At 41.0% G+C, this 11354-nt stretch overlaps 1 pseudogene; it reads left to right on the top strand.

The window, feature by feature from the left end:
* LOC105548102 overlaps positions 1 to 8224 on the top strand; it is a 17369-nt pseudogene extending 9145 nt beyond the window's left edge.
* The last annotated feature ends 3130 nt before the right edge of the window (positions 8225 to 11354 follow it).

The raw sequence follows: 11354 nt of genomic DNA on the forward strand, positions 1-11354 counted from the left end.
GAGGTGGCGGGTGCCTGTAGTCCCAGCTACTTGGGAGGCTGAGGCAGGAGAATGGCGTAAACCCGGGAGGCGGAGCTTGCAGTGAGCTGAGATCTGGCCACTGCTCTCTAGCCTGGGCGACAGAGCGAGACTCTGTCTCAAAAAAAAGAAGAATTTTACATACCCTATGGCTTCTTTATTAGGAATTATTTTCCATAAATGTCTTGAAAGTGTAAGATTTACAGAGTTTTTAAAAATTATTTTTATTTTATTATTGTTATTATTTTTGAGACAGAGTCTCACTCCATCACCCAGGTTGGAGTGTAGTGGCTTGATCTTGGCTCACTGCAACCTCACCTCCCAGGTTCAAGCAGTTCTCATGCCTTAGCCTCCTGAGTAGCTGGGATTACAGGTGCACACCACCACATCAGGCTAATTTTTGTATTTTTAGTAGAGGCGGGGTTTCATCATGTTGGCCAGGCTGGTGTCGAACTCCTGACCTCAAGTGATCCACCCGCCTTGGCCTCCCAAAGTGCTGTGATTACAGGCATGAGCTACCATGTCTGGCCAGTGTTTTAATTAACATCTTGCTTTTACATGTACAACTTAGTGCATTGCAATTCTTTAAACATCTCATGAGCAGATGAACAGCAGCTCACGAGATGTTCGGAATTACAAAATCTATAGGAGTTTCTCATTTGGCCTAAAATTGAGGATGCTGATCTAATAACTCGATCACTCACATCTCTTTAAAATAAAATTTAATAGATTGCTTTAATAGAGAATTATTAATCATAGAAAAAATATTCAATCTGTCAGTTGTACATTCTTTTTTATTAGCACCCATTTCATTATGTAATTCAAAGGTTTGGAATATTGGAAATCAGCCTGCATCTTTGGAAGAAATCTTAATACTTTTCTTTGTTACTGCAAGTATTTTTTTCTTTTCCTTTTTTTAAATATGAAAAGAGACTGAGGAATTGTCCTGATATTTGGTTAATAAATTAAAAACCTATATTTAAATGCTTTAATATCCTGGTCCTGTTTCACTGTGTCATCAGGGGTTGGTTTATCAGCTGTAAAATTACATAAGAAACCTTTTAAATGTAGACCTGTTAACAATATTTGAACTGCTGTGCATATACTGTGATCTTCTAATAATGACTACATCAATTGTGACAGCTCACTGTAGCTCACCAGCACTAGCTCTGCAATTGCTGATGTATTTTCAGAGATCAGAGAAGGTAACAAGGCTGGGCTTTTTCCAGTATTCAGTGATTGTTACTCATTCAACATTTCAGGTCTTTTCTAGCCTTCTCCAAATCCTATTTTGCAAACCATATGAACAAAACATTACTTTTTTTTTTTTTTTTTTGACACAAGTTCTCATCCTGTCACTCAGGTTGGAGTGCAGTGGCGTGATCACAGCTCACTGCAGCCTCAACCTCCCCAGGTTTAAGTGATCATCCCACCTCAGCCTCCCAAGTAGCTGGGACTACAGGCACGTACCACCATGCCCAGCTAGTTTTTGTAATATTTTTAGAGTCGGGGTTTTGCCATGTTGCCCAGGCTGGTCTCAAACTCCTGGGCTCAAGTGATCAGCCTCAGCCTTCTAAAGTGCTAGGATTACAGGCATGAACTACAGCACCTGGCCAGAACACTACTTTTAAGAACCAAGAAACTGCTATATTTGAGTAGCCAATCAATTAAGAAGGCGGAAGAGATGTCGATTATATAGCAAGGACAGACCCAAGGGAAAGGAATTTTGAAAGTTGAACATTTTTCATTTTAAAACAATAAGTTTGGCTTGGTGCTGTGGCTCATGTCTGTAATCCCAGCAAATCACAAGAGAATCACTTGAAGCCAGGAGTTCGCGACCAGCTTGGGCTATGTAGTGAGATCCCATCTCCAGCAAAAAAAAAAGTTTTTTAAAATTAGGGTGATATGGTGGTGTGCACCTGTAGTCCCAGCTACTCAGGAAGCTGAGGTGGGAGGATCACTTGAGCCCGGGAGTTTCAGAGTACAGTGAGCTGTGATAACCCCACTGCACTCCAGCCTGAGTGACAGAGCAAGACCCTGTCTCTAAAACAAAACCCAGAAACAAAAAAAAAAAATTAAGTTTAATGGAATACATCTCAGTTAACAGTTATGTTAGATGAGGAGGCCTAAGCTTAGAGCAAATGCAGCTTTCTCTGTGTCTAGTTCTACCATAATTGAGTGATGGGGAAAGAAGTATACAGCAATGTGTATAAGTTAGGGTTTGTTTGGCTACAGGTTTGAAAGCAATCAGAAACCAAAGTAGAGAACATTGGCTTGAAGTGCAGAAAAAAGTTTACTTCTAAACTGATAAAGTGACTCCATGGATCATCAGGGATCTGAGTGTTTTTCTCTTCCTCTTTTTTCCCCATTTGCTTGTGTCATCTATGATTTTTTTAAAATTATTTTTTATTTCAGTAGGTTTTGGGGGAATGGGTGGCATTTGGCTACGTAGATAAGTTCTTTAGTGGTGATTTCTGAGATTTTGGTGCACCCATCACCCAAGCGGTGTACACTGTACCCAACGTGTAGTCTTTTATTTCTCACCCCCCTTCCACCGTTTCCCCTGAGTCTCCAAAGTGCATTGTATTATTTTTATGCCTTAGCATCCTCACTGAGTGCTTCTCTCTTTTTTTAGTACACAGCCTCATAGGTCAAGATGCTTCAGGTCCAGCTACTGTTTCTCTATTCTAATGAGCAGGAAGGAGAAAGGGCAAAGAAAACATGCCATCTACCCTTACAAACACTTCCCAGAAACTCAACTCAACAATTCAGTTAACATCTCATGAACTAGAATTTACTCAGAAGCCATATCTAGCTGCAAGGAAGGTTGGGACCTACAGTTTTTATTTCCTGTGGCCGTGTTTCTATCTAAAAAAATCTATAACCAAATACTACAGTTTGAATGTTTTTGTTCCCCTCAAATTTATGTGCTGGAAGCTTAATCCTCATTGCAACAGTGTTGAGAGGTGGGGGCTGAATGGGAGGCATTTCAATCATGAAGGCTCTACCCTTGTGTGTGGATTGATGCTGCTATAAAAAAGAGCTTGCAGGAGTGGGCTCTCTCTCTTCTGCTCTTCTGCTACGTGAGGAACAGGGTTCCCCCTCCTCTGGAGGATGCAGAGTTCAAGGCACCATCATGGAGGCAGAGACCAGACCCTAACCCGATGCCAAAACTGCTGGCACCTTGATCTCAGACTTCTCAGCCTCCAGAACTGTGAACAATATATACCTGTTTATTATAAGTTCCCCAGTCTCAGGTGTTCTGTTATAGCAGCACAAACAGACTAAGGCACTAAGGAAAAAGGGGAGGTAACATATAATATTCCCTGACACAAAATAAGTCTTTTAGGAAAGGAGGGATGATCTAGGAACCAATAAACTGTTGTGAAACAAATTTACATGATGCTTGGCTAGTCAGTGTGTGACCAAATAGTAAAATGATTTTAAACTTTATTCTACCCAAATGAACATCAAGAATTCAAGAATTAGATTTAAATGAGACAAAACAATTATTTTTGATGTTATTAAGGGTGAAAGTGGCATTGTGGTGGTGTTAGGAAAATGCCCTTACTTTTTAAAGATTTACATTGAGGATAAAGGGGTGAAATGACATGGTCTTTGGCATTTACTTAAAATACATCTACAGGCCAAGGGCAATGGCTCTTACCTGTAATCCCAGCACTTAGGAAGGCTGAGGCAGGAGGATCGCTTGAGTCCTAAAGTTCAAGACCAGCCTGAGCAACATAGTGGGACACTGTCTCCACAAAAAATTTAAAAATTAACCAGGCGTGGTGGCACACGTTAGTCAGTCCAAGCTACTGGGGAGGCTGAGGTGGGAGGATTGCTTGAGCCCTGGAGGTTGAGACTGCAATGAGTTGTGCTCAAGCCACTATATTCTAGCCTGAGTGACAGAGCAAGACCTTCTCTCAAACAAACAAACAACCCCAAACAAAACAAAAACAAAAAACTCCTACAAAGAAAAAAGGGGGAAGATGAAAAAAATATAGTCAAAATCTTGATCATTGCTAATTTGGGATTGGGGCAGAGGCTCACACCTGTAATCCTAGCACTTTCAGAGGCCGAGATGGGCAGATCCCTTGAGTCCAAGAGTTTGAGACCAACCTGGGCAAAATGGCAAAAATCCCGTCTCTACAAAAAATACAAAAATTAGTTGGGCATGGTGGTGCATGCCTGTGTTCCCGGCTATTTGGGAGGCTGGGGTGGGAGGATCAGCTAAGCCCAGGAGGTCAAGGCTGCAGTGAGCTGTGGGATCATTCCACTGTACCCCAGCCTGGGTGACAGAATGAGACCTGGTCTCAAAAATATATATATATTTTTAAATTGGGGGTATGAGTACATGGGATTGATTGTACTATTATTTTTTAGTATGTTTGAAATGTTTCTTTTTTGTTTTTTGGTTTGTTTTTTTTGAGATGGAGTCTCGCTCTGTTGCCCAGGCTGGAGTGCAGTGGCGTGATCTAGGCTCACTGCAAGCTTTGCCTCCCAGGTTCACAGCATTCTCCTGCCTCAGCCTCCCGAGTAGCTGGGAGGACAGGCACCTGCCACTACGCCCGGCTAATTTTTTGTATTTTTAGTAGAGACGGGTTTTCACCGTGTTAGCCAGGATGGTCTCGATCTCCTGACCTCGTGATCCGCCCACCTCAGCCTCCCAAAGTGCTGGGATTACAGATGTGGGCTACCACTCCTGGCCTGAAATGTTTCAGTAAACAAACTTTTTTGTAAATAATCAGGATCAAAATTTCTAAATCTTGGTTGGTAATATCAGTACCATGTAACCTTGGCCAATTTAATGTTTCTGTGTTTGAGTTTCTTCATATGTAAAATGCAAATAATAATACCTGGTCTAACCAGCTAACAGTGCTGTACTGAAGGCCAAATATAAAAATGCCTGTGAAAGTGTTTCAGAACCTATAATATAGTGTGATATCAGATATTGCTGATAATGTGCTTGCTGTCATTTTTATTAATGTAAGGCCAGAGTCCATGTCCCATTATTCACTGCTATATCTCTAGTGACTGGTAAAATGCCTGGAACATAATAGATATAAAATAAATGTTTGATAAGTGAGAACAAAATTAAGAAACAAAAAGTATGTGAAACTGACATGAACTCGTAAGGATAGAAGAGACCTGGGAAGTCATCCAATAACCTCATGTTATGTATGAGGAAACTGAGCCCAGAGCAATTAAAGGACTCACTTAAACACGACACAGGTGGCAGAGTTTCAGTATGGTGGAGGAGATAAAGGCACAGTCATCCGCAAAATCACAAGGGAAACACCAGAGACTCCAGGAGAATGTTGCTCCCTTTTTAGCGACTTCAGGAAAATCATGCCATAATATCATTACATCACTGCTTGTTGCAATCCCAAGGAACAGTGCGTTCTCTAGCAGCACTCAGACTTTGTTCCATTAACAACTGTTATCAAACAGGAGGCAGTAGGGACTCAAAAATCCTTTTGTCACGTTTTGGTTCCAATGTTCTACAGGGGTAGAGGGAGCTTCTGCTCCCTGGCCTGTGGGTCATATGGTCTTTATTGCAACTCTCAGCCTTGTTTTTGTAGAACAAAAGCAGCCACAGAAAATATGTAAATGAATGAGTTTGGCTGTGTGCCGACAAAACTTTAGTTATAGAAATAGGTGACCAGCTAGATTTGTCGTAGAGGATTTGATAAGAAGCCAGGACTTACCTCAAATGTACTCTGTTCCAAAGGCCAGTCTGTTCTCCAACTCCTCTCAAACATTATAATGATGATATACATTATAATTAATATATGCTACTAACAAAATGTTTTTTTTTAAATACGGCAAAAGTGTGACTTTCATACAAATATTTTAAAAAGTTAAAGATTTGACCAGATGCGGTGGTTCACACCTATAATCCCAACACTTTGGGAGGCTGAGGGGGTGGATCACTTAAGGTCAGGAGTTCGAGACCAGCCTGGCCAACCTGGTGAAACCTTGTCTCTACTAAAAATACAAAAATTAGCCAGGCGTGGCGTTGCAACTGTAGTCCCAGCTACTTGGGAGGCTGAGGCAGGAGAATCACTTGAACCTGGGAGGCGGAGGTTGCAGTGAGCCAAAGTCTCGCCACTGCATTCCAGCTTGGATGACAGAGTGAGACTTTGTCTCAAAAATAAAATAAAATTTAAAAAGTCAAAGATTTTATTTAACACACTAATTAGTGAGGAAAACACCAATACATTAAAACCAGTTCAAAGGGGATTAAAAGAACAAACGCATATAGAGGCAATCAGGAATGCCGAAATGAATTTGTCAATAGAAAAAAATGATCAATATTTACAAGAAATAGAATAATGCTTGGAATCATCTTTTCCACAGAGTGGTCATCACTTTCATCTTCACCGGACACAACTTATTGCCATGTCTATGGACAAGACTCATTTGCATTACTATAAGGTTTTGTTTTTTTTTTAAGACAGAGTCTTGCTCTGTTGTCCAGTCAGGAATGCAGTGGTGCCATATCGGCTCACTGCGACCTCCGCCTCCTGGGTTCAAGCAATTCTCATGCCTCAGCCTCTTGAGTAGCTGGGATTAAAAGCATGTACCACCATGCCGGGCTAATTTTTGTATTTTTAGTAGAGACAGGGTTTTACCATGTTAGCCAGACTGATCTTGAACTCCTGGCCTCAAGTGATCCACCCGCCTCGGCCTCCCAAAGGGCTGGGATTACAGATGTAAGCCACTGCCCCTGGTCTTGCATTACTACAAATTTTCAACAACTTACAGAGTTGCATATAACCATCAGTCTGTGTGAAAACTACAATTCTCCATATAGTCAGATAATTCCAAAGGATCTCTTAGACAACCCCCGCTGAAATGATACCCAGTCATCACCCATTCAGAATTTTCCCTGATAATTTATTATAATTTTTCTTAATGCTATTCTTTCATCCAAAGTTTCCCAAAAGGTGATAAATATAACACTGGTGATACTGGATTTTAGGTGGCATGGGCAAATACTTTTATCTTAATAAACATATGTTTATTTTATAATAGGTTATAAAATTAGATTGTCAAACTCATAATATCACAGATACTATTTTTTAAAAACCTCTACCTAGATAGATCACTGAAATTTCAGAACATTATAAATAAGAGATGATTCTAAAATCCTGTAGAAAGAAAAAAAGTTACTTACAAAGGAGCAAGAATCACAGACACCTCTGAAAGTATCGTTAAAGTTTCTCTTCTCCCTGGCGTCACGTCTAAGTCAGAGTCTCCTAAAGAGCCCGAACACCTAAGGAAGCTCTTCATTGGAGGGTTGAGCTTTGAAACAACCAATGAGAGCCTGAGGAGCCATTTTGAGCAACAGGGACCGCTCATGGACTGTGTGGTAACGAGAGATCCAAACACCAAGCGCTCCAGGGGCTGTGGGATTGTCACATATCCCACTGTGGAGGAGGTGGATGCAGCCACGAATGCAAGACCACATAAGGTGGATGGAAGAGTTGTGGAGACCAAGAGAACTGTCTCAAGAGGAGATTCTCAAAGACCAGGTGCCCACTTAACTATGAAGAAGATATTCGTTGGTGGCGTTGAAGAAGACACTGAAGAACATCACCCAAAAGATTATTCTGAACAGTGCGGAAAAAGTGAAGTGACTGAAATCATGACTGACTGAGGCAGTGGCAAGAAAAGGGGCTTTACCTTTGTAACCTTTGACAACCATGACTCCGTGGATAAGACTGTCATTCAGAAATACCATCCTGTGAATGGCCACAACTGCAAAGCTAGGAAAGCCCTGTCAAAGCAAGAGATGGCTAGTGCTTCATCCAGCCACAGAGGTCGAAGTGGTCCTGGAAACTTTGGTAGTGGTCGTGGAGGTGGTTTCGGTGGGAATAACTTCGGTCGTGGAGGAAACTTTAGTCATCATGTTGGCTTTGGTGGCAGCCGTGGTGGTGGTGGATATGGTGGCAGTGGGGATGGCTATAATGCATTTGGTGATGACGGAAGCAATTTTGGAGGTGGTGGAAGCTACAGTGATTTTGGCAGTTACAACAATCAGTCTTCAAATTTTGGTCCCATGAAGGGAGGAAACTTTGGAGACAGAAGCTCTGGCCCCTATGGCGGTGGAGGCCAATACTTTGCCAAACCACGAAACCAAGGTGGCTATGGCGGTTCCACTAGCAGCAGTAACTATGGCAGTGGCAGAATATTTTAATTAGGGCACAAAGCTTAGCAGGAGAGGAGAGCCAGAGAAGTGACAGGGAAGCCACAGGTTACAACAGATTTGTGAACTCAGTCAAGCACAGTGGTGGAAGGGCCTAGCTGCTACAAAGAAGACATGTTTTAGACAAATACTCATGTGTATGGGCAAAAAACTCGAGGACTGTATTTGTGATTAATGGTATAACAGTTTATTTTAGTTTCTGTTCTGTGGAAAGTGTAAACCATTCCAGCAAAGGGCTTTGATATATATATATATTTTTTTTTTTTTTTTTGCACCCATGCTGTTGATTGTTAAATGTAATAGTCTGATCATGATGCTGAATAAATGACTTTTTTTTTTTAATGTGCTGTTTAAAGTTAGTCTACTCTGAAGCCATCTTGGTGAATTTCCCCCAACAGTGTGAAGTTAGAATTCCTTCAAGGTGATGCCAGGTTCTATTTGGAATTTATATACAACCTGCTTGAGTGGAGAAGCCATTGTCTTCAGAAACCTTGGTGTAGTTGAACTGATAGTTACTGTTGTGACCTGAAGTTCACCATTAAAAGAGATTACCCAAGCAAAATCATGGAATTATTGGTCATAAAAATAATTGTTGGCACATCCTATGCAATATATCTAAATTGATTAACGGTACCAGATAAAATTATAGATGGGAATGAAGCTTGTGTATCATCCATTATCATGTGTAATCAATAAACAATTTAATTCTCTTGGAAAAAAGGAGCAAGAATCAAACAAACATCAGATTTCCTATCAACATTGGATGCTCAAAAACAGAAAATATACCTTCAAAGTTTAGAGTGAAAGTTATTTTAAGAGTAAAATTTTATTTCCGTTCAAACTTTTCAATCCAGAGTGAGAATAAAGCACAGTTATTCTCAGAAATTTAGTAACTCAGAAGATTTAACAGTCATATAAATTCCAGGTAAATTAAAAACTAAAGTGTGGTACAGATTTGTTTCCAGTCCAGATGGAGTCACAGAGACCAGATTTACTTTTCTGCCTGAAATCACTGAAAAAATAAGACAAAAATCTATGAAACAATGGTTTTTAAGGCACTGGACATGACACAGTGAAGAAGAGTGATCCCTGAGAGATGAGCAGCTAGTCAAGTGAGCCCAGTGATGGTCCAGGCTTAGTGTCTGAGGAGAGTTTCCAGGCTGCCGTGCACCGGGAGTTAAGGGGAACCCAGGCCAAGATGCAGCGACCTCCCAGACTTAAGGAGAAGAACTGAGAGTTGAAGAGATGAAGCTGGGGAAGACCAAAAAGACCAAAGCTGTTGGAGCTTGCAGAATAAAATACCGGAGAGGAGAAAGGGTCTCAGAGAAAGACAGAATCACCAAAATGTCCAGAGGTTCTCCCTCACGTACTCAGCTGACTGCTTATAAGCACATGCACGGGAGAAAAAGGCACATGGAAAGAACTACTCATAAGAAGCTCGTGTGGGGCCAGGAATAGTGCCAATTCCCCCAACCAGACTTGAAAACCTCGTAATTCATGAGGTATTAGGGTAGAGTACTCGGAAGACTCTTGCCTCCATAGTGGGGGAAAGTTAGCCCTAGATTAAATGTTACTCTGATCTCACCTAATGAGGCTTAAAAGCAAGAACCGAAAGGATCAAACTTTTTCCAGGTTAACTTAGTTGCATCTCAGAACAAAGCTTAAGGATGTTTACAGGTATATAAAAATATCCAGCACCCAACAAAGTAAAATTTATAATGTGTGACATTTAATTTAGGAAAAGACAACTCTAAGGCATGCAAAGAAGCAGGAAAATTGTAAGGAGAAAAAAAATCAATCAATCAAAACTGCATAAAATAGACATAGATGATAGCATTAGTAGACAAGGGCCGGACATGGTGGCTCACACCTGTAACTCTAGTACTTTGGGAGGATAATACGGGCAGATCCCTTGAGCCCAGGAGTTTGAGACCAGCCTGGGCAACACGGTGAAACCCCGTCTCTACAAAAAAATGCAAAAATTAGCCAAGTGTGATGGCACATGCCTGTAGTCCCTGAGGTGAGAGAATCACCTGAGCCTGAGGAGGTTGAGGCTGCAGTGAGCTAAGATCGCATTACTACACTCTATCACGGGTAAGACCCTGTGACAAAAAAAAAAAAGTAGACAAGGACATTAAAACAGCAATTATAAATGTATTTCTTATATCTCAAAATCTAGAGTAATAGTTTTCAGTAGAAGTGTGATTCCCCATCCCTGGTGACATTTGGCAATGTCTGGAGACAGTTTGGTTGTCACAATTTGGGGGTAGTGGTGCCACTGGCATAATGTGGGTAGAATCCAGGGATGTTGCTAAACATTCTTCACGCACAGGAACAGCCCCCCACGACAAAAAATTATCTAGCCCAAATTGTCAGAAGTGCTGAGGTTGAGAAACTCTGATCTAGAGGAACGATTGAATATGCTAAGTAAAGACATAGGAAATATGAAAAAGATACAAATTGAACTTTTGCAGATAAAAATGACAATGACTGAGATTAAAAATACACTGGATAGGATCAATAACAGGTTAGACATTGCAGAAAAACATGAGTGAACTTTAAAACATGCAATATAAGCCATGCAAAATGAAACTCAAAATATAAGTCTGGGGTATAAGAAAAAAGAAACAGATCATCAGTAAACTGTGGGACAACGTCAAGTGGCCTAACATATATGTTGTTGGAGTCCTGAAGAAAAGGGGTGACGGAAAAAAAAATCTCGAAAGAAATAAAAGCCATGACATTTACAAATTTGATAAAAGCTATAAACCAACAGATCCAAGAAGCTCAACAAACCACAAGCACAAGAAATGTGAAGAAAACTACACCAAGGCAAAATCATAATCAAGTCACTTAAAATAAATTATAAATAAAAAATATTAAAAGCAGCCAGAGGGCTGGGTGTGGTAGCTCACACCTGTAATCCTAGCACTTTGGGAGGCTGAGGTGGGCAGATGACCCGAGGTAAGGAGTTCAAGACCAACCTGACCAACAGGGTGAAACGCTGTCTTTACCAAAAATGCAAAAATTAGCTGGGTGTGATGGTGGGCGCCTGTAATCCCAGTTACTCGGGAGGCTGAGGCACAAGAATTGCTTGAACCCGGGAGGCGGAGGTTGCAGT

This window comes from Mandrillus leucophaeus, unplaced genomic scaffold, assembly GCF_000951045.1.
Source record: "Mandrillus leucophaeus isolate KB7577 unplaced genomic scaffold, Mleu.le_1.0 Scaffold40, whole genome shotgun sequence".
Classification (NCBI taxonomy): domain Eukaryota; kingdom Metazoa; phylum Chordata; class Mammalia; order Primates; family Cercopithecidae; genus Mandrillus; species Mandrillus leucophaeus.